At 46.7% G+C, this 18,947-nt stretch overlaps 1 long non-coding RNA gene across 1 annotated transcript; it reads right to left on the bottom strand.

Moving 5' to 3' along the window:
• Nucleotides 1-17,609: 17,609 nt before the first annotated feature.
• Nucleotides 17,610-18,354, bottom strand: LOC127330290 (uncharacterized). The gene is made up of 3 exons (XR_011751013.1): nucleotides 18,277-18,354; nucleotides 18,063-18,197; nucleotides 17,610-17,989 (listed from the first exon to the last, which is right to left on the bottom strand). It is a non-coding gene; the product is annotated as an uncharacterized lncRNA (long non-coding RNA).
• Between the last annotated feature and the right edge of the window lie 593 nt (nucleotides 18,355-18,947).

Genomic DNA, 18,947 nt, shown 5'->3' with positions numbered 1-18,947 from the left:
AAGAGCGATCTACCACCTTATGGTTAGAGCATGCATATTGTTAGAGAAGAACATTGGGCCGCTAACTAAAGCCATGATCCATGGTGGAAGTTTCAGTTTTGGACATATATCCTCAATCTCATATGAGAAAATTAATTGTTGCCACATGCTTATGCATAAAAGAGGAGTCCATTATCTGTTGTCTATGTTGTCCCGGTATGGATGTCTAAGTTGAGAATAATCAATAGCGAGAAATCCGATGCGAGCTTTCTCCTTAGACCTTTGTACAGGCGGCATAGAGGTACCCCTTTGTGACACTTGGTCAAAACATGTGCATTGCGATGATCCGGTAGTCCAAGCTAATTAGGACAAGGTGCGGGCACTATTAGTATACTATACATGAGGCTTGCAACTTGTAAGATATAATTTACATGATACATATGCTTTATTACTACCGTTGACAAAATTGTTTCATGTTTTCAAAATCAAAGCTCTAGCACAAATATAGCAATCGATGCTTTCCTCTTTGAAGGACCATTCTTTTACTCTTTTTGTTGAGTCAGTTCACCTATTTCTCTCCACCTCAAGAAGCAAACACTTGTGTGAACTGTGCATTGATTCCTACATACTTGCTTATTGCACTTATTATATTACTCTATGTTGACAATTATCCATGAGATATACATGTTATAAGTTGAAAGCAACCGCTGAAACTTAATCTTCCTTTGTGTTGCTTCAATGCTTTTACTTTGAATTATTGCTTTATGAGTTAACTCTTATGCAAGACTTATTGATGCTTGTCTTGAAGTACTATTCATGAAAAGTCTTTGCTATATGATTCACTTGTTTACTCATGTCATTCACATTGTTTTGATCGCTGCATTCACTACATATGCTTTACAAAATAGTATGATCAAGGTTATGATGGCATGTCACTCCAGAAATTATCTTTGTTATCGTTTTACCTGCTCGGGACGAGCAGAACTAAGCTTGGGGATGCTGATACGTCTCCGACGTATCGATAATTTCTTGTGTTCCATGCCACATTATTGATGATATCTACATGTTTTATGCACACTTTATGTCATATTCGTGCATTTTCTGGAACTAACCTATTAACAAGATGCCGAAGTGCCAGTTCCTGTTTTCTGCTGTTTTTGGTTTCAGAAATCCTAGTAACGAAATATTCTCGGAATTGGACGAAATCAACGCCCAGGTTCCTATTTTGCCCGGAAGCATCCAGAACACACGAGAACCGCCAGAGAGGGGGCACAGGGCCACCAAACCCTAGGCCGGCGCGGCCAAGGGGGGGGGCCCGCGCCCACTATAGTCTGGCCACCCTGTCAGCCCTCCTGCGCCGCCTCTTCGCCTATTTAAAGCCTCCGTCGCGAAAACCCTGATACGTTCGACGAAACCCACAGAAACCTTCCAGAGCCGCCGCCATCGCGAAGCTAAGATCTGGGGGACAGGAGTCTCTGTTCCGGCACGCCGCCGGAACGGGGAAGTGCCCCCGGAAGGCTTCTCCATCGACACCGCTGCCATCTCCACCGCCATCTTCATCACCGCTGCTGCTCCCATGAGGAGGGAGTAGTTCTCCATCGAGGCTCGGGGCTGTACCGGTAGCTATGTGGTTCATCTCTCTCCTATGTGCTTCAATACAATAATCTCATGAGCTGCCTTACATGATTGAGATTCATATGATGATGCTTGTAATCTAGATGTCATTATGCTAGTCAAGTGAGTTTTACTTATGTGATCTCCGGAGACTCCTTGTCCCACGTGTGTAAAGGTGACAGTGTGTGCACCGTGTGGGTCTCTTAGGCTATATTTCACAGAATACTTATTCACTGTTATGAATGGCATAGTGAAGTGCTTATTTATATCTCTTTATGATTGCAATGTGTTTTGTATCACAATTTATCTATGTGCTACTCTAGCAATGTTATTAAAGTAGTTTTATTCCTCCTGCACGGTGTAATGGTGACAGTGTGTGCATCCGTGTTAGTACTTGGCGTATGCTATGATTATGATCTCTTGTAGATTATGAAGTTAACTATTGCTATGATGGTATTGATGTGATCTATTCCTCCTACATAGTGTGAAGGTGACAGTGTGCATGCTATGCTAGTACTTGGTTTAGTCGAATTGATCTTTCATGCACTCTAAGGTTATTTAAATATGAACATTGAATTGTGGAGCTTGTTAACTCCGGCATTGAGGGTTCGTGTAATCCTACGCAATGTGTTCATCATCCAACAAGAGTGTAGAGTATGCATTTATCTATTCTGTTATGTGATCAATGTTGAGAGTGTCCACTAGTGAAAGTCTAATCCCTAGGCCTTGTTCCTAAATACTGCTATCGCTGCTTGTTTACTGTTTTACTGCCTTACTACTGCTGCAATACTACCACCATCAACTACACGCCAGCAAACTATTTTCTGGCACCGTTGCTACTGCTCATACTTATTCATACCACCTGTATTTCACTATCTCTTCGCCGAACTAGTGCACCTATTAGGTGTGTTGGGGACACAAGAGACTTCTTGCTTTGTGGTTGCAGGGTTGCATGAGAGGGATATCTTTGACCTCTTCCTCCCTGAGTTCGATAAACCTTGGGTGATCCACTTAAGGGAAAACTTGCTGCTGTTCTACAAACCTCTGCTCTTGGAGGCCCAACACTGTCTACAGGAAAAGGAGGGGGCGTAGACATCACGGAGCGTGTCTCTCTCCCACAAAGTGAATGCTAGGATCCATTTTATTCAAACAAAACAAAAAACAAAAACAAACCGACGCTCCAAGCAAAGCACATAAGATGTGATGGAATAAAAATATAGTTTCAGGGGAGGAACCTGATAATGTTGTCGATGAAGAAGGGGATGCCTTGGGCATCCCCAAGCTTAGACGCTTGAGTCTTCTTAGAATATGCAGGGGTGAACCACCGGGGCATCCCCAAGCTTAGAGCTTTCACTCTCCTTGATCATATTGCATCATACTCCTCTCTTGATCCTTGAAAACTTCCTCCACACCAAACTTAGAACAACTCATTAGAGGGTTAGTGGACAATAAAAATTAACATGTTCAGAGGTGACATAATCATTCTTAACACTTCTGTACATTGCACAAAGCTACTGAAAGTCAATGGAATCGAAATATCCATCGAACATAACAAAACTGGCAATGCGAAATAAAAGGCAGAATCTGTCAAAACAGAACAGTTCGTATTGACGAATTTTATCGAGGCAACAGACTTGCTCAAATGAAAATGCTCAAATTGAATGAAAGTTGCGTACATATCTGAGGATCACTCACGTAAATTGGCATAATTTTCTGAGTTACCTACAGAGAAAACAGCCCAGATTCGTGACAGCAAAGAAATCTGTTTCTGCGCAGTAATCCAAATCTAGTATGAACTTTACTATCAACGACTTTTCTTGGCACAATAAAACACTAAACTAAGATAAGGAGAGGTTGCTACAGTAGTAAACAACTTCCAAGACACAAAATAAAAACAAAGTACTGTAGTAAAAACCATGGGTTGTCTCCCATAAGCGCTTTTCTTTAACGCCTTTCAGCTAGGCGCAGAAAGTGTGTATCAAGTATTATCAAGAGACGAAGTATCAACATCATAATTTGTTCTAATAATAGAATCAAAAGGTAACTTCATTCTCTTTCTAGGGAAGTGTTCCATACCTTTCTTGAGAGGAAATTGATATTTAATATTACCTTCCTTCATATCAATAGTAGCACCAACAGTTCGAAGAAAAGGTCTTCCCTATATAATGGGACAAGATGCATTGCATTCAATATCCAAGACAACAAAATCAACGGGGACAAGGTTATTGTTAATGGTAATGCGAACATTATCAACTTTCCCCAAAGGTTTCTTTGTAGAATGATCAGCAAGATTAACATCCAAATAACAATTTTTCAGCGGTGGCAAGTCAAGCATATTATAGATTTTCTTAGGCATAACAGAAATACTTGCACCAAGATCACATAAAGCATTACAATCAAAATCTATAACCTTCATCTTAATGATGGGCTCCCAACCATCCTCTAGCTTTCTAGGAATAGAAGTTTCAAGTTTTAGTTTCTCTTCTCTAGCTTTTATGAGAGCATTTGTAATATGTTTTGTGAAAGCCAAGTTTACAGCGCTAGCGTTGGGACTCTTAGCAAGTTTTTGTAAGAACTTTATAACTTCAGAGATGTGGGAATCATCAAAATCTAAATCATTATGAGCTACAGCAATGGGATCATCATCCCCAAGGTTGGAAAAAATTTCAGCAGTTTTATCACAGGCAGTTTCAGCAGTTTTAGCAATTTCAGGCAGTTTTGTACGCTTTGCACTAGGAGTAGAAACATTGCCAACACCAATTATTTTACCATTAATAGTAGGAGGTGCAGCAATATGTGAAGAGTCAACATTACTTGTGGTGGTAATAGTCCAAACTTTAGCTACATTTTTCTCTTTAGCTAGTTTTTCATTTTCTTCTCTATCCCACCTAGCACGCAATTCAGCCATTAACCTTATATTCTCATTAATTCTAACTTGGATGGCATTTGCTGTAGTAACAATTTTATTTTCAATATCCCTATTAGGCATAACTTTCGATTTCAAAAGATCAACATCAGAGGCAAGACTATCAACCTTAGAAGTGAGAATATCAATTTTATTGAGTTTTTCCTCAACAGATTTGTTAAAGGCAGTTTGTGTACTAATAAATTCTTTAAGCATAGCTTCAAGTCCAGGGGGTGTGTTCCTATTATTATTGTAAGAATTCCCATAAGAATCAGCATAACCGTTACCATTATTATAAGGATATGGCCTATAGTTATTACTAGAATTGTTCCGATAAGCATTGTTGTTGAAATTATTATTTTTAATGAAGTTTACATCAACATGTTCTTCTTGTGCAACCAATGAAGCTAATGGAACATTATTAGGATCAATATTAGTCCTATCATTCACAAGCATAGACATAATAGCATCAATCTTATCACTCAAGGAAGAGGTTTCTTCGACAGAATTTACCTTCTTACCTTGTGGAGCTCTTTCCGTGTGCCATTCAGAGTAATTAATCATCATATTATCAAGAAGCTTTGTTGCTTCACCAAGAGTGATGGACATAAAGGTACCTCCAGCAGCTGAATCCAATAGGTTCCGCGAAGAAAAATTCAGTCCTGCATAAAAGGTTTGGATGACCATCCAAGTAGTCAGTCCATGGGTTGGGCAATTTTTAACCAAAGATTTCATTCTTTCCCATGCTTGTGCAACATGCTCGGTATCTAATTGTTTAAAATTCATTATGCTACTCCTCAAAGATATAATTTTAGCAGGGGGATAATATCTACCAATAAAAGCATCCTTGCATTTAGTCCATGAATCAATACTATTCTTAGGCAGAGATAACAACCAATCTTTAGCTCTTCCTCTTAATGAGAAAGGGAACAATTTTAATTTTATAATGTCACCATCTACATCTTTATATTTTTGCATTTCACACAATTCAACAAAATTATTGAGATGGGCAGTAGCATCATCAGAACTAACACCAGAAAATTGCTCTCGCATAACAAGATTCAGCAAAGCAGGTTTAATTTCAAAGAATTCTGCTGTAGTAGCAGGTGGAGCGATAGGTGTGCATAGGAAATCATTATTATTTGTGGTTGTGAAGTCACACAACTTAGTATTTTCAGGGGTGGCCATTTTAGCAGTAGTAAATAAAGCAAACTAGATAAAGTAAATGCAAGTAACTAATTTTTTTGTGTTTTTGATATAGCAAACGAGATAGCAAATAAAGTAAAACTAGCAACTAATTTTTTTGTATTTTGATTTAGTGCAGCAAACAAAGTAGTAAATAAAACTAAGCAAGACAAAAAACAAAGTAAAGAGATTGGGATGTGGAGACTCCCCTTGCAGCGTGTCTTGATCTCCCCGGCAACGGCGCCAGAAATTTGCTTGATGCGTGCAGTTGACACGTCCGTTGGGAACCCCAAGAGGAAGGTGTGATGCGCACAGCGGCAAGTTTCCCTCAGTAAGAAACCAAGGTTTAATCGAACCAGTAGGAGTCAAGAAGCACGTTGAAGGTTGATGGCGGCGGGATGTAGTGCGGCGCAACACCAGAGATTCCGGCGCCAACGTGGAACCTGCACAACACAACCAAAGTACTTTGCCCCAACGAAACAGTGAGGTTGTCAATCTCACCGGCTTGCTGTAACAAAGGATTAACCGTATTGTGTGGAAGATGATTGTTTGCAGAAAATAGTAGAACAGTATTACAGTAGATTGTATTTCAGTATAGAGAATTGGACCGGGGTCCACAGTTCACTAGAGGTGTCTCTCCCATAAGATAAACAGCATGTTGGGTGAACAAATTACAGTTGGGCAATTGACAAATAAAGAGGGCATGACCATGCACATACATATTATGATGAGTATTGTGAGATTTAATTGGGCATTACGACAAAGTACATAGACCGCTATCCAGCATGCATCTATGCCTAAAAAGTCCACCTTCAGGTTATCATCCGAACCCCCTCCAGTATTAAGTTGCTAACAACAGACAATTGCATTAAGTATTGCGCGTAATGTAATCAGTAACTACATCCTCGAACATAGCACCAATGTTTTATCCCTAGTGGCAACATCACATCCATAATCTTAGAGATTTCTGTCACTTCCCCAGATTCACGGAGACATGAACCCACTATCGAGCATAGATACTCCCTCTTGGAGTTACAAGCATCTACTTGGCCAGAGCATCTACTAGTAACGGAGAGCATGCAAGATCATAAACAACACATAGACATGAATTGATAATCAACATAACATAGTATTCTCTATTCATCGGATCCCAACAAACGCAACATATATAATTACAGATAGATGATCTTGATCATGTTAGGCAGCTCACAAGACCCGACAATTAAGCACAATGAGGAGAAGACAACCATCTAGCTACTGCTATGGACCCATAGTCCAGGGGTGAACTACTCACTCATCACTCCGGAGGCGACCATGGCGGCGTAGAGTCCTCCGGGAGATGAATCCCCTCTCCGGCAGGGTGCCGGAGGCGTTCTCCTGAATCCCCCGAGATGGGATTGGCGGCGGTGGCGTCTCTGGAAGGTTTTCCGTATCATGGCTCTCGGTACTGGGGGTTTCACGACGGAGGCTTTAAGTAGGCGGAAGGGCAGGTCAGGGGGCCACACGAGGGCCCCACACTATAGGTCGGCGCGGCCAAGGGCCAGGCCGCGCCGCCCTAGGGTGTGGCCACCTCGTGGCCCCACTTCGTCTCCTCTTCGGTCTTCTGGAAGCTTCGTGGCAAAATAGGACCCTGGGCGTTGATTTCGTCCAATTCCGAGAATATTTCGTTACTAGGATTTCTGAAACCAAAAACAGCGTAAAACAAAGAATCGGCACTTTGGCATCTTGTTAATAGGTTAGTTCCAGAAAATGCATGAATATGACATAAAGTGTGCATAAAACATGTAGATATCATCAATAATGTGGCATGGAACACAAGAAATTATCGATACGTCGGAGATGTATCAGATATCATAGTCGCCAGCTCATCTCAAAGTGCAACTGATGCTCTTCTACGAGATTTGAGTAAACAGTTTGCATTGAAAGACCTTGGCGATCTTCACTACTTCTTGGGAATTGAGGTACATAAAGTAAGTGATGGCATAGTACTGAATCAAGCAAAATATGCTCAGGATGTTTTTGCTCGGGTTAATATGACAGGATGCTCTGGTGTCCCTACACCTTTGTCATCGTCTGAGAAGATAACTGCACAAGATGGAGATATGTTGGGTCCTGAGGATAGTAAAAATTACAGAAGTATGGTAGGTGCACTACAGTATCTCACCCTCACAAGACCAGATATTTTGTTTGCTATGAACAAGGTTTGTCAGTATCTTTATGCTCCTACTACAGTACATTGGACTGCTGCTAAACGTATTTTGAGATATGTGAGTCATACTCTGAGTTTTGGTCTTACATTCATGAAGTCAAGGTCCACACTTGTTAGTGCCTTCTCTGATGCTGATTGGGCTGGTTGTGCGGATGATCGACGCTCAACTGGAGGCTTTGCTGTGTTTTATGGACCCAATCTGATTTCATGGAGTGCCAAGAAACAAGAAACAATATCCCGATCTAGTACAGATGCAGAGTATAAATCTGTGGCTAATGCAACAGCAGAAGTAATCTGGGTACAGTCTTTACTTGCAGAACTTGGAGTAAAAGAGATGCAAACACCATGTTTATGGTGTGATAACCTAGGAGCCACTTATCTCTCAGCAAATCTAGTATTTCATGCAAGAGCAAAGCACATTGAGATAGATTTTCATTTTGTTCGAGAAAGGGTGTTAAGCAAGAAACTGGAAGTTCGGTTTATACCTTCAAAGGATCAGATTGCAGACGGGTTTACAAAACCACTTCCTGTGAAGAGCTTTACAGAGTTTAGACATAATCTCAACTTGAGTAAGTTGTGATTAAGGGAGGGTGTTAGACAATGTAGTTTGTATTCCATACGTTGTCGAGTAGTTCCTGTAACAAACTCTGTAAACCGACCTTGTGTCCTCATATAAATAGAACTGTTATCACCAGAATTTGACCGAGTCAGAGGTGGGCCGCGATCGAGATGGGCTTAAAGAATATACATGGAAGAATATACGTGAATCGGCCTTATATGCAAAGTTTGGGCTAGTTGGCCCGTGTATCTGTAATATAGTAGGATACGTGTCGATTAGTTAGAATTTGGCTCGTGCACGGTTGGGATTATTCCCACGTTAGAAAGTCTACGGACTATAAATATGTATCTAGGGTTTATGAAATAAACAACAATCACGTTCACCACAAACCAATCTAGGCGCATCGCCAACTCCCTTGTCTCGAGGGTTTCTTCCGGGTAAGCATCATGCTGCCTAGATCGCATCTTGCGATCTAGGCAGTACAAGTTTATTCGTTGTTCATGCGTTGCTCGTACTGAAGCCTTTTTGATGGCGAGCAACGTAGTTATCTTAGATGTGTTAGGGTTAGCATTGTTCTTCGTATCATATGCTGTCGTCGTGCAACCCTTAGACATCTAGCCGCCCTTACACCTATCTTAGGTGTAGGGGCGGCACCCCGCTTGATCATTATTTAGTAGATCCGATCCGTTATGGTTGCTCCTTGTTCTTCAAGGATTAGTTTAATATCTGCATAGTTAGGCCTTACAAAGGGTTGAAGGATCCAGCGGCGTGTAGGGTGTAGTTTGCTAGCCCTAGACAGGATGTTCCGAGGATCAACCTCGTGTTGGTTTTTAGGCCTTGTCTAGGATCGGCTTACGATCACCGTGCGCGGCCGCGAGGCTCAATCACGAGTAGGATGTTCCGATTATGCGGTGAAAACCCTAAATCGTCGTAGATCGTTTTAGCTTTATCTTGATCAAGCAGGACCACCATATATTCGTACACCTCGTGCGAATCATGGGTGGATCGGCTCTTTGAGCCGATTCACAGGACAACCTGAGAGCCGATCGAGGCTCGTATTTAATGTTTACGTGTATGCCATGCAGGAAACTAAGCGAGGCATCTCCATCACCTTCCTGACCAGGTATAGGTCAGGTGGCACGCCCTTGCACCAGCATCGAACGTGCGTGCCGGAGTCTTTGCGGGCCGTCGCTCGGAGGGACCAGGGCCAGCCGCAGCCCTAAGTTGCTCCCGGCTCTCCTGTGTTGCCCGTCGCTGCTCGCCGGTGGGTTTCTGACCGCAACACATTCTGGCACGCCCGGTGGGACGATCTTCGACATCAACCGCATCGCCATCTACATCTGAGATGGCGGACGGCACCCCAGTCACGTACGAGGATTTGACCGAGGAGCTCAAGAAGAAGTACGACGAGGTCAAAGCGATCCTCGAAGCCGACCTCATCGGCTCTTTTCACAGAACCCGTTCACATGGCGTCAGGTGGAAAGGGTTCTCGCCTGAAGGTCCGCTCGATGGAATAGACCTGTCCGCCCCGTCAGAAGAACGCACCAGGTCCCTGCGTCAGGAGATTAACTACATGGTGGCTCACTCGCTGCACCGCCATTCTGAGAGCCTGGTGAACGCTTTGGAGCGTGTCGCTCTTCGCGTGATCCAGGAAATCATGAGGCACCAGTACTCTCCGTCAGGACCAGCTCTCGGGACTTACCAAGGAGAGATGCCACTCTAGTCCCGTCCACCGCTACCATTCGCGTTGGCAGCACCAGAAGTGCCGAATTCATCGGCATACGTCGTCTACAAGATCGGTGGTGACCCTAGTGATTACCAGTTCTTGTATGAGGCGCCTAAGGAGATCCCTCACGGATACACGTGCACATACGTGCCAGACTGCAGTAACTGGGCACTCACAAACCAGACTGCAGCAGCAGGGACTTCTGGAAAAGCAGGAGGAGCTTCAGTGACAGATCTTGAGAAGCAGACGTGGCTAGCTAAGTATGCCACTCCAACAAACCTCTAGAGCTCAGCTCCTGCAGTTGGCTCAGAGATGGAAAAGCAAGCATGGCTGGCTAAGTATGCCACTCCGGCGAATCTTCAGAGTTCGACTCCTGCAGCCAGCACCGCGGATCAAATCAGTACCATACTTAGAGACCAGTTCGGCATGGTGCCGAAAAGGAGGACAATCGGCTATTCCAAGCCGTACCCCAACGAGTACGAGTTGATCCCGCTACCACCCAAATATCGGCTCCCTGATTTCTCCAAGTTCAATGGATCAGATGGTTCCAGCTCCATCGAGCATGTGAGCCGATATTTGGCACAGCTGGGCACGATCTCAGCAGCAGATGAGCTACGTGTGAGGTTCTTCGCACAGTCCCTCACAGGATCGGCTTTCGGGTGGTACACTTCGTTACCACCAGACTCGATCCGGACTTGGAAGCAGTTGGAAGAACAGTTCCACATGCAGTATCACTCAGAGGCTTCCGAGTCTGGCCTTGCCGATCTAGCACAAATACGTCAGAAGCGTGGAGAAACTGTGGCAGAATACGTCCAGCGCTTCAGAAATCTTAGGAACCGATGTTATTCGGCTCGTGTGACTGAAAAAGAAGCAGTCGAGTTGGCAGTGGTGGGCCTTGCATCACCAATCAAGGATATGGCCTCCCAAGCAGACTACCCTTCACTGGCGCACATGGTTCAGAAACTGTCGTTATATGAACAGCGCCACCCGGACTTGTACCAGGACAAATTCAAGCGTGCGGTAGTCCTGGTTGAGGCAGATGAAGACGAAGGCTCTGCGGGAGATCAAGAGGTAGCAGTGGCTGAATGGACTCGGGGGGCAACCCCCGTGTCCTGCAAATGGGTGAAGCCACCAGGTCCGCCCAGAGGATTTGATTTTGACGTAACTAAAACTGAGCAAATTTTTGACCTCTTACTCAAGGAGAAGCAGTTGAAGTTACCCGAAGGCCTCAAAATCCCCACGGTGCAGGAGCTGAACGGAAAGCCATACTGCAAATGGCATAACTCGTTCTCCCATACCACCAACGACTGCAGGGTGTGGTGTCAGCAGATCCAAATGGCGATAGAACAAGGACGTCTAATTTTCAACCAGTACGCCATGAAGGTCGACACCCACCCCTTCCCCGCCGTTAACATGGTGGAGTGCACTTACCCTGGAGGGTGCCAGCCAAGTTTCTCATTCAACATCAACATGGTAGGACTTGGACACCACTCTGGTAAGGACGGAGACGAGGGCAGCTGCTCTCGTAGCAAGGACACAGAGGAGGCCGCTCCACGCGATCGGCTCCGGCACGATGGCAAGCGCTACATCACAGAGGGAGAAGTGAGGAACGTAAGATATCAGCGACCTCTCTCTGATCACCTCCTCAACAAGTATGTGAGTCAATATGACCAACGCCGATGACCCAACGACGATGATGAAAGAGATCGTCTGGCTAGGGACGCCAGGAGACGTCGTCGGCATGATCGCGATGAGGAGAGATATGAGCGCCACGCCAAGGAAAAGTCAAGGGAGCAAGACGACGAGGATAGGCACTGGGACTGCCCCTTCTTCAGACACTGCTAGGATTCAGGAATGAGCCGATTGCCTACAATCGGCAACTGCCCAGAATGTAGACAGAAGAGGAAGGATGCAGCTAACGTGTCCGTGTTCAAACGTCTAGGGCCTCTCCCGCCTCGGAACAAGCACGCTGAGTCCCCTCGGGTGGAAGATCTCGAGGATTGGGAAGACGAGGATGATGAAGAAGAAGACAGGTACCACCGGCCAAGGTGGTGCCCTGATGGACTCAGCCGTTCCCAAAAGCGTAGGGTTCAACGACTGCGCGGCTTGGAGGAAGCCGAAAGGTTATACCTGCACACGCTAAGGAAGGCGCGGCCTGATCTGGCCGCGAAAATTCAGCGAACCCTGGACGAAGAGGGTCGACAACAAAAAATGGAGTGGCGCCCCAAGCAAAGGAAAGCCGATGATGAAACATCGGCTGGCACAAACATGGTGTTCATCCTTCCTACGGAGTTTAGTGCTCCAGGATTAGACGAGGCACCTGTGGCACAACTTGACTGCGGCCCACGGCCGGTTATCTTTGAGAAGCCACGAGAAAGAAGCTACAGACATCTGAAGGCCCTGTACTTGCGAGGTTATATCAATGGGCAGCCTGTCAACAAGATGCTGGTGGACACCGGAGCGGCAGTCAACATTATGCCATACTCCATGCTACGTCGGTTGGGACGCTCTAGCTCGGATCTGATCAAGACCAACGTGACATTGAGCGATTTCAACGGCCAGGCGTATGACGCACAAGGTGTTCTGAACGTGGATCTGACCGTAGGAAGGAAAACCATCCCTACGACGTTCTTCATTGTCGATAGCAAGAGCACCTATGCTGTTCTGCTAGGAAGAGATTGGATCCACGCCAACTGTTGCATCCCATCCACGATGCACCAATGCGTAATACAGTGGGATGGAGATGAGGTAGAGGTCGTCCATGCAGATGACTCAGCCGAGATTTCAACGGCTGGCATGAACGCTTGGGAAACAGCAGGCCAAGAGCCACTCTCAGGCATCAATTTGGACGACTGCGAGCGCATCGACGTGACAAAGGATGGGGTTAGGCTAGTCTTATCCACCGGCCTGACCGTGTAGCAAGAGCAAACTTATGGACAAAAGTGGCGAGGCCGATCCTTGGGATCGGCCACAAAGATCTATGGAGGAACATTACAAAACCTTCATTGAGCGATTCGATCAACGTGGAGGCCGATTCCAGCAATCGGCCAAAATTATCTTCACCACACATTCTGCCTGTGTTCAACATCGATCTGATGGGCAGCGTTTTACGTCGGCTGATGAGAGCCAACTTTAGTCCTAACGGAGCCGACGTTCAAATACAGTGCCTTGGCTAACTACAGAGCCGATATCCGCAGTTACCTGGCAGATTCGGCTCGGGGGGCACTTAGTCAGATGAACATGTGCAAATGAACATGTGTGCAGTGAAATATTGGGGGCCGATAGAAAAAATCGGCCAGTTAAAAAAAAAAATTTCAGCTTCAAGGCCTTCTGTTTCCTCGAAGGAATGAATAATGAGAGCATCCTCAGCTGCAATGAGCCGATCGTCGCTGCTCGCCAGTTCAGCAGCAACATCAGTTTTTGCATGCAAGGCATTAAGCTGTTGGTGTTTCATCTACAGCATCAGCTTTCAGCGGAAGAAAGCTGATCCATGGAAGAAAAAGTTTGGCTGGCTCTTCATGGTGGCTGTCTCAGATTACCAGATTACCTGAGTTCAAAGCCCTTTGTTTGATCTGTGCATCCTCACCGCTATTCTCGCCTTGACTGAGGCTCGGGGGGCAACTGGCCTGGTAGATGCTTTGTTTTTAGAAGCCGATTGGAGTGTCGTCGGCTGACCCTGCATCATAACCTTCTTCGAAAGTGGTGAGTTGGTGCAGTAGAAGACTACTAGAGCTGCTGAAAAGGAAGCTGCCATCATTTACAGAGTCAGGACCGTCTCTGTTGCTGCGAAAGGATAGAGCAAGGCGTTATGTTCGGACAGTAAGGGGCGGTTAAGGATCACCTTCAGGCTGGGAACCATAGCGTGGGCTTTGGATGGTGCTGCCCATGGATTCATTGCAGTTGCGAACCTGCGAAATTGACATCTGAGGTTCGTATGGCCATGGTTTGGATCTGTTCAAATGGCGTTTTGGGTAGAGTTGGCTCTGCTCGTGTTTTCATGGCAAGGACCGGTGCGCTGCCATCGGCTCGTAATTTGTTGACTTCTTTTAGCAATCGGTAAATTTTGTGAAAGGACAGGATCAGCTGAGAAGTCCTTCTTCATAATAAGAGGGATTTTTACAAAAGAAGAGCCGATTGCTCAAGAAGGGGAAAATAAAAGAAAGAGCCGATTGCTCAGGGGCTACTAGTCCTACTCTACTAGTCCTCGCTGGCCTCATCGTCGGCATCGCTGCCGTCGGCGCTGCTTCCGGAGAGTTCCTCGTCGCTGCTACCCCAGCCCTCGGCCGGAGCCTCTTCTTCCTCGTCATCATCATCATCCTCGCTGTCCGCCCAAGCGCGGAAGCGCTTTGCCGGCGGATACCCAGCGGAGGAGGAGGAATCATCCTCTTCTTCTTCCTCTTCTTCCTCGTCATCATCATCGTCCTCGCTGTCCGCCCAAGCGCGGAATCGCTTCGCCGGCGGATGCCCAGCGGAGGAAGAGGAATCATCCTCCTCCTTTTCCTCTTCTTCCTCTACTTCTTCTTCTTTCGCCTCCCCGGCGGAGGAGGTGGGTTTCGCCCAGGGATGGAGGTCATCTTCGCTTTCGCTCATCAGCTCCCCTTCGATGAGGAACTTGAGGTCGTCTTCCCCATCGGTCAGAGGCAGGTCGCCATCTGACCCGACGAGTGCTTCGGATGGGCCGTCTGGCACATGATCAAAGTTCCACTCCGGCTCGCTCGAGGAAGAAGACTGGAGGGAGAGGCCGGAGGAGACGGAGGAAGAGGAAGACATTGCTACAGGGAAAGAGGGTTTTTCGGTGCCGATAGCTAGAACAGAGGAAGGGGATGAAAAGGCTAATCAATCGGCACAGTTAAATAAAGGAGGAGCCTAGTGGAGATTTAATGCCATTGCAGTTTCCGAGGCAGTGATGCTAAAGCTATCAAATTTTGCAGAGAAGTTGAGAAGGCAAGGCATCATGATGAAGAATACTGCGACGGTTTTGCTCTGCCACGACATGACCCGACGAAGAGAAAAGCAGAGTGATTTTGGAATTATTAATTCCAAAACCAGGGGGGCATGTGTTATCACCAGAATTTGACCGAGTCAGAGGTGGGCCGCGATCGAGATGGGCTTGAAGAATATACATGGAAGAATATACGTGAATTGGCCTTATATGCAAAGTTTGGGCTAGTTGGCCCGTGTATCTGTAATATAGTAGGATACGTGTCGAATAGTTAGAATTTGGCTCGTGCACGGTTGGGATTATTCCCACGTTAGAAAGTCTACGGACTATAAATATGTATCTAGGGTTTATGAAATAAACAACAATCACGTTCACCACAAACCAATCTAGGCGCATCACCAACTCCCTTGTCTCGAGGGTTTCTTCCGGGTAAGCATCATGCTGCCTAGATCGCATCTTGCGATCTAGGCAGTACAAGTTTATTCGTTGTTCATGCGTTGCTCGTACTGAAGCCTTTTTGATGGCGAGCAACGTAGTTATCTTAGATGTGTTAGGGTTAGCATTGTTCTTCGTATCATATGCTGTCGTCGTGCAACCCTTAGACATCTAGCCGTCCTTACACCTATCTTAGGTGTAGGGGCGGCACCCCGCTTGATCATTATTTAGTAGATCCGATCCGTTATGGTTGCTCCTTGTTCTTCAAGGATTAGTTTAATATCTGCATAGTTAGGCCTTACAAAGGGTTGAATGATCTAGCGGCGTGTAGGGTGTAGTTTGCTAGCCCTAGACAGGATGTTCCGAGGATCAACCTCGTGTTGGTTTTTAGGCCTTGTCTAGGATCGGCTTACGATCACCGTGCGCGGCCGCGAGGCTCAATCACGAGTAGGATGTTCCGATTATGCGGTGAAAACCCTAAATCGTCGTAGATCGTTTTAGCTTTATCTTGATCAAGCAGGACCACCATATATTCGTACACCTCGTGCGAATCATGGGTGGATCGGCTCTTTGAGCCGATTCACAGGACAACCTGAGAGCCGATCGAGGCTCGTATTTAATGTTTACGTGTATGCCATGCAGGAAACTAAGCGAGGCATCTCCATCACCTTCCTGACCAGGTATAGGTCAGGTGGCACACCCTTGCACCAGCATCGGACGTGCGTGCCGGAGTCTTTGCGGGCCGTCGCTCGGAGGGACCAGGGCCAGCCGCAGCCCTAAGTTGCTCCCGGCTCTCCTGTGTTGCCCGTCGCTGCTCGCCGGTGGGTTTCTGACCGCAACAAGAACATAACCCCTATCTCGGAAATCATCCGAGTAGGGCTTCTCTCCTACCTGATCGCACGTTTTACATAAATGTGTTTAGTTTTTTACACAATCAAGTTGGTCAGACCAAGCGCATCGTTCTAGATTTTTTGCGCCTCCATTTATTGGAGATAGTAGAATCTTAGAAACAAATTTAAAATCGAGGGGATCTTCCCGGCTGAGCTAGCTAATGGTCTGTATAAAATATCTACGTACTTGTAGGCGTGAAAGCTAGTCGCTAGGAGTCAGGACCGTGAAGCGGTGGATCTGATGATCAGCATGATTCATTCACTCAATTCGCAAAAAAAAACATGATTCATTCACTCCATGCAGCCATTGGGACCTAGAGTAGCCCCCCTGCATCTATCTTTTTCTTGCTTTGTGCCTTGTAGGTGTCGTACTGTTGGCGTAGCGCTTGGTGCACTGGCTTGGAGCTCCATTTTCTTTTCCTTTCTTTATGTCTGGGAGGGAAGATCCGCTAATATGTTTGTCGCTTGTTTGTATGAAACTATGTACCAGTCGTTGTTGAGTTCATTAATTTAAAACCGGGCGCTCTTGGAGCTTTCCATTTAAAAATTCCGGAGCTTGGACACCACTTTGGTATCCATATCAGAGGAGCTGGACAAAGTTTCGGACTGCTTACACTACGGGGACGACCGGCTACACCGACGGGCCCGCACCGTCGGCACAATAAGGTTCACCGTCGGCACAAGCTCTGCCGACGGTCACCGTCGGCGTCTCCCCGTCGGCACAGCAGGCGTCGGGGTCTGCGCGCGCACTGTCAGCACAGCAGGTCACCGTCGGCACAGTCGTACGCCGACGGCTGGACGGTGGCCGTCGGCCGCCCCATCGTCGGCAGAGCCAACCAGCCGTCACGCCGGCGCCGTCAACGTCCCCAGCTGTGCCGACGGTGTAACCGTCGGCACAGTTTTCCTTTTTTTTTTCCAGAACTGGCGGCAAAACGGTGACTATTCGAACTGGAAAAGCGCGCGAAACTGGGCCGGCTGTGCCGACGGTGTCACCATCGGCACAGACCCTGCCATTTGGCACAGCTACGGGCCTGTGCCGACGGTGACACCGTCGGCACAGCCGGCCCAAGTTTTTTTCTGATTTTTGCCAATTTGGCCTCATTTGCTCAGAAAATCGCACAAAATGCACATATTATAAGATTGAATATCCAGTAACATATATAGCACCATATAGCACAAAGATATCACCGTATAGCACCAAATCTCACAAATATAGCATCAAATCTCACAAATAGCACAAATATAGCATACAAGACCATGGTACATACACCGGATCCACTACAAAGATGGAGCGTGTCATCATGTGCTAGTACAATGTAGAAACTATGGTGGTGCACCACCCGAGTGACGATCTAGCTACAGACGATCTAGCTCCGAGTGGGTGAAGTGAGGCCGCTGTATTTCGACGGTGCTCGGGGAGGTAGAACCACGACGAGAGCCACCGGAACCAGAAAAATGCCGAGGTTCGGCAGAAGCACCAGGAGAATGGCGACCGGGGTGCATCGGCGTACCACAAGGAGTGTCGTTCCCGGATTCTCCCAATCCCTACATGTTGGAGGGAGTTAGCAACTTAGCCATGTCACACCAAGTTAGCAACTTAGCCAAGTTAGCAACTTACCGGGGTCAACTGACGCTGACGCTTGTACATGATATAGAACTCCTCCTTGGACGGGAACACTGGCGTCGGCCCCGGATGAGGTGGCTCTGGGAGTGGTTCCTCTCGCACTCCAGTCATCATGAACCGAGTGAAACTCTGCAAGAAACGGGAGAGATAGCTCAGATTCAAACATGGGGACTTATGATGTTTTGCAACCATAGAGATTGAAACTTACCGCCATCTGGTTGCTCGTCCACTGGACATAGGCATCTTTCACAAGGTCATGCTCCTTAATCTTCTCGAGATACTCCTCGTAAGCTACTGCATAGGCCTTCTCGAGCTGAGTCTACAATTTTAGAAATAATGCGTCTCATCAACATAGCCATTCAGGAACAAGAGTCAAAACAGAGGATGAAAGTGTGGATGACTTACATCTACCTCTACCCGAGAACGGCATGTAGTCCGCGAGGAGGTAGCGTAGCTGCCGGAGGGGAGGGTAGCCTTGATCTGCGTGAAGTTCCTCTGAGGCTTGAAACCCCCAGCAAGGCAGGCAGGACGTCCATGCGGCTGGCCGGACCCCGCTAGCATCATCGCCACCTCGTCGACCGGCTCGGTCATAGGGTCCTCCACCTCTGGATGGAGCTTGGCGTACTCCTCGCAGTATCTTTCCTTGTTCTCTTTGGCCTTGCCGTAGTACATCTCAGGCGCGGGCCGAGGCTCGTTCGGACGGGGCGTCACCAGCTTCATGTGCGTCCACGCTTCCATCTCACCAAGTTCCCTCCCGAGCTTCTTCCCCTGCATCACAAAACAAATGTTATGCATATCATCGAAAATCAAAAAAATGCAGCTTGTTCCATTTTTATATGTACTCGTACGCTCCCGATAGCGATCGGTGCTGCTGCTCCC

The sequence above is a fragment of the Lolium perenne genome, chromosome 2 (assembly GCF_019359855.2).
Source record: "Lolium perenne isolate Kyuss_39 chromosome 2, Kyuss_2.0, whole genome shotgun sequence".
Taxonomy (NCBI): domain Eukaryota; kingdom Viridiplantae; phylum Streptophyta; class Magnoliopsida; order Poales; family Poaceae; genus Lolium; species Lolium perenne.
Note: the sequence above shows the minus strand (reverse complement) of the source record. Positions and strands in the feature narration are given on the sequence as shown.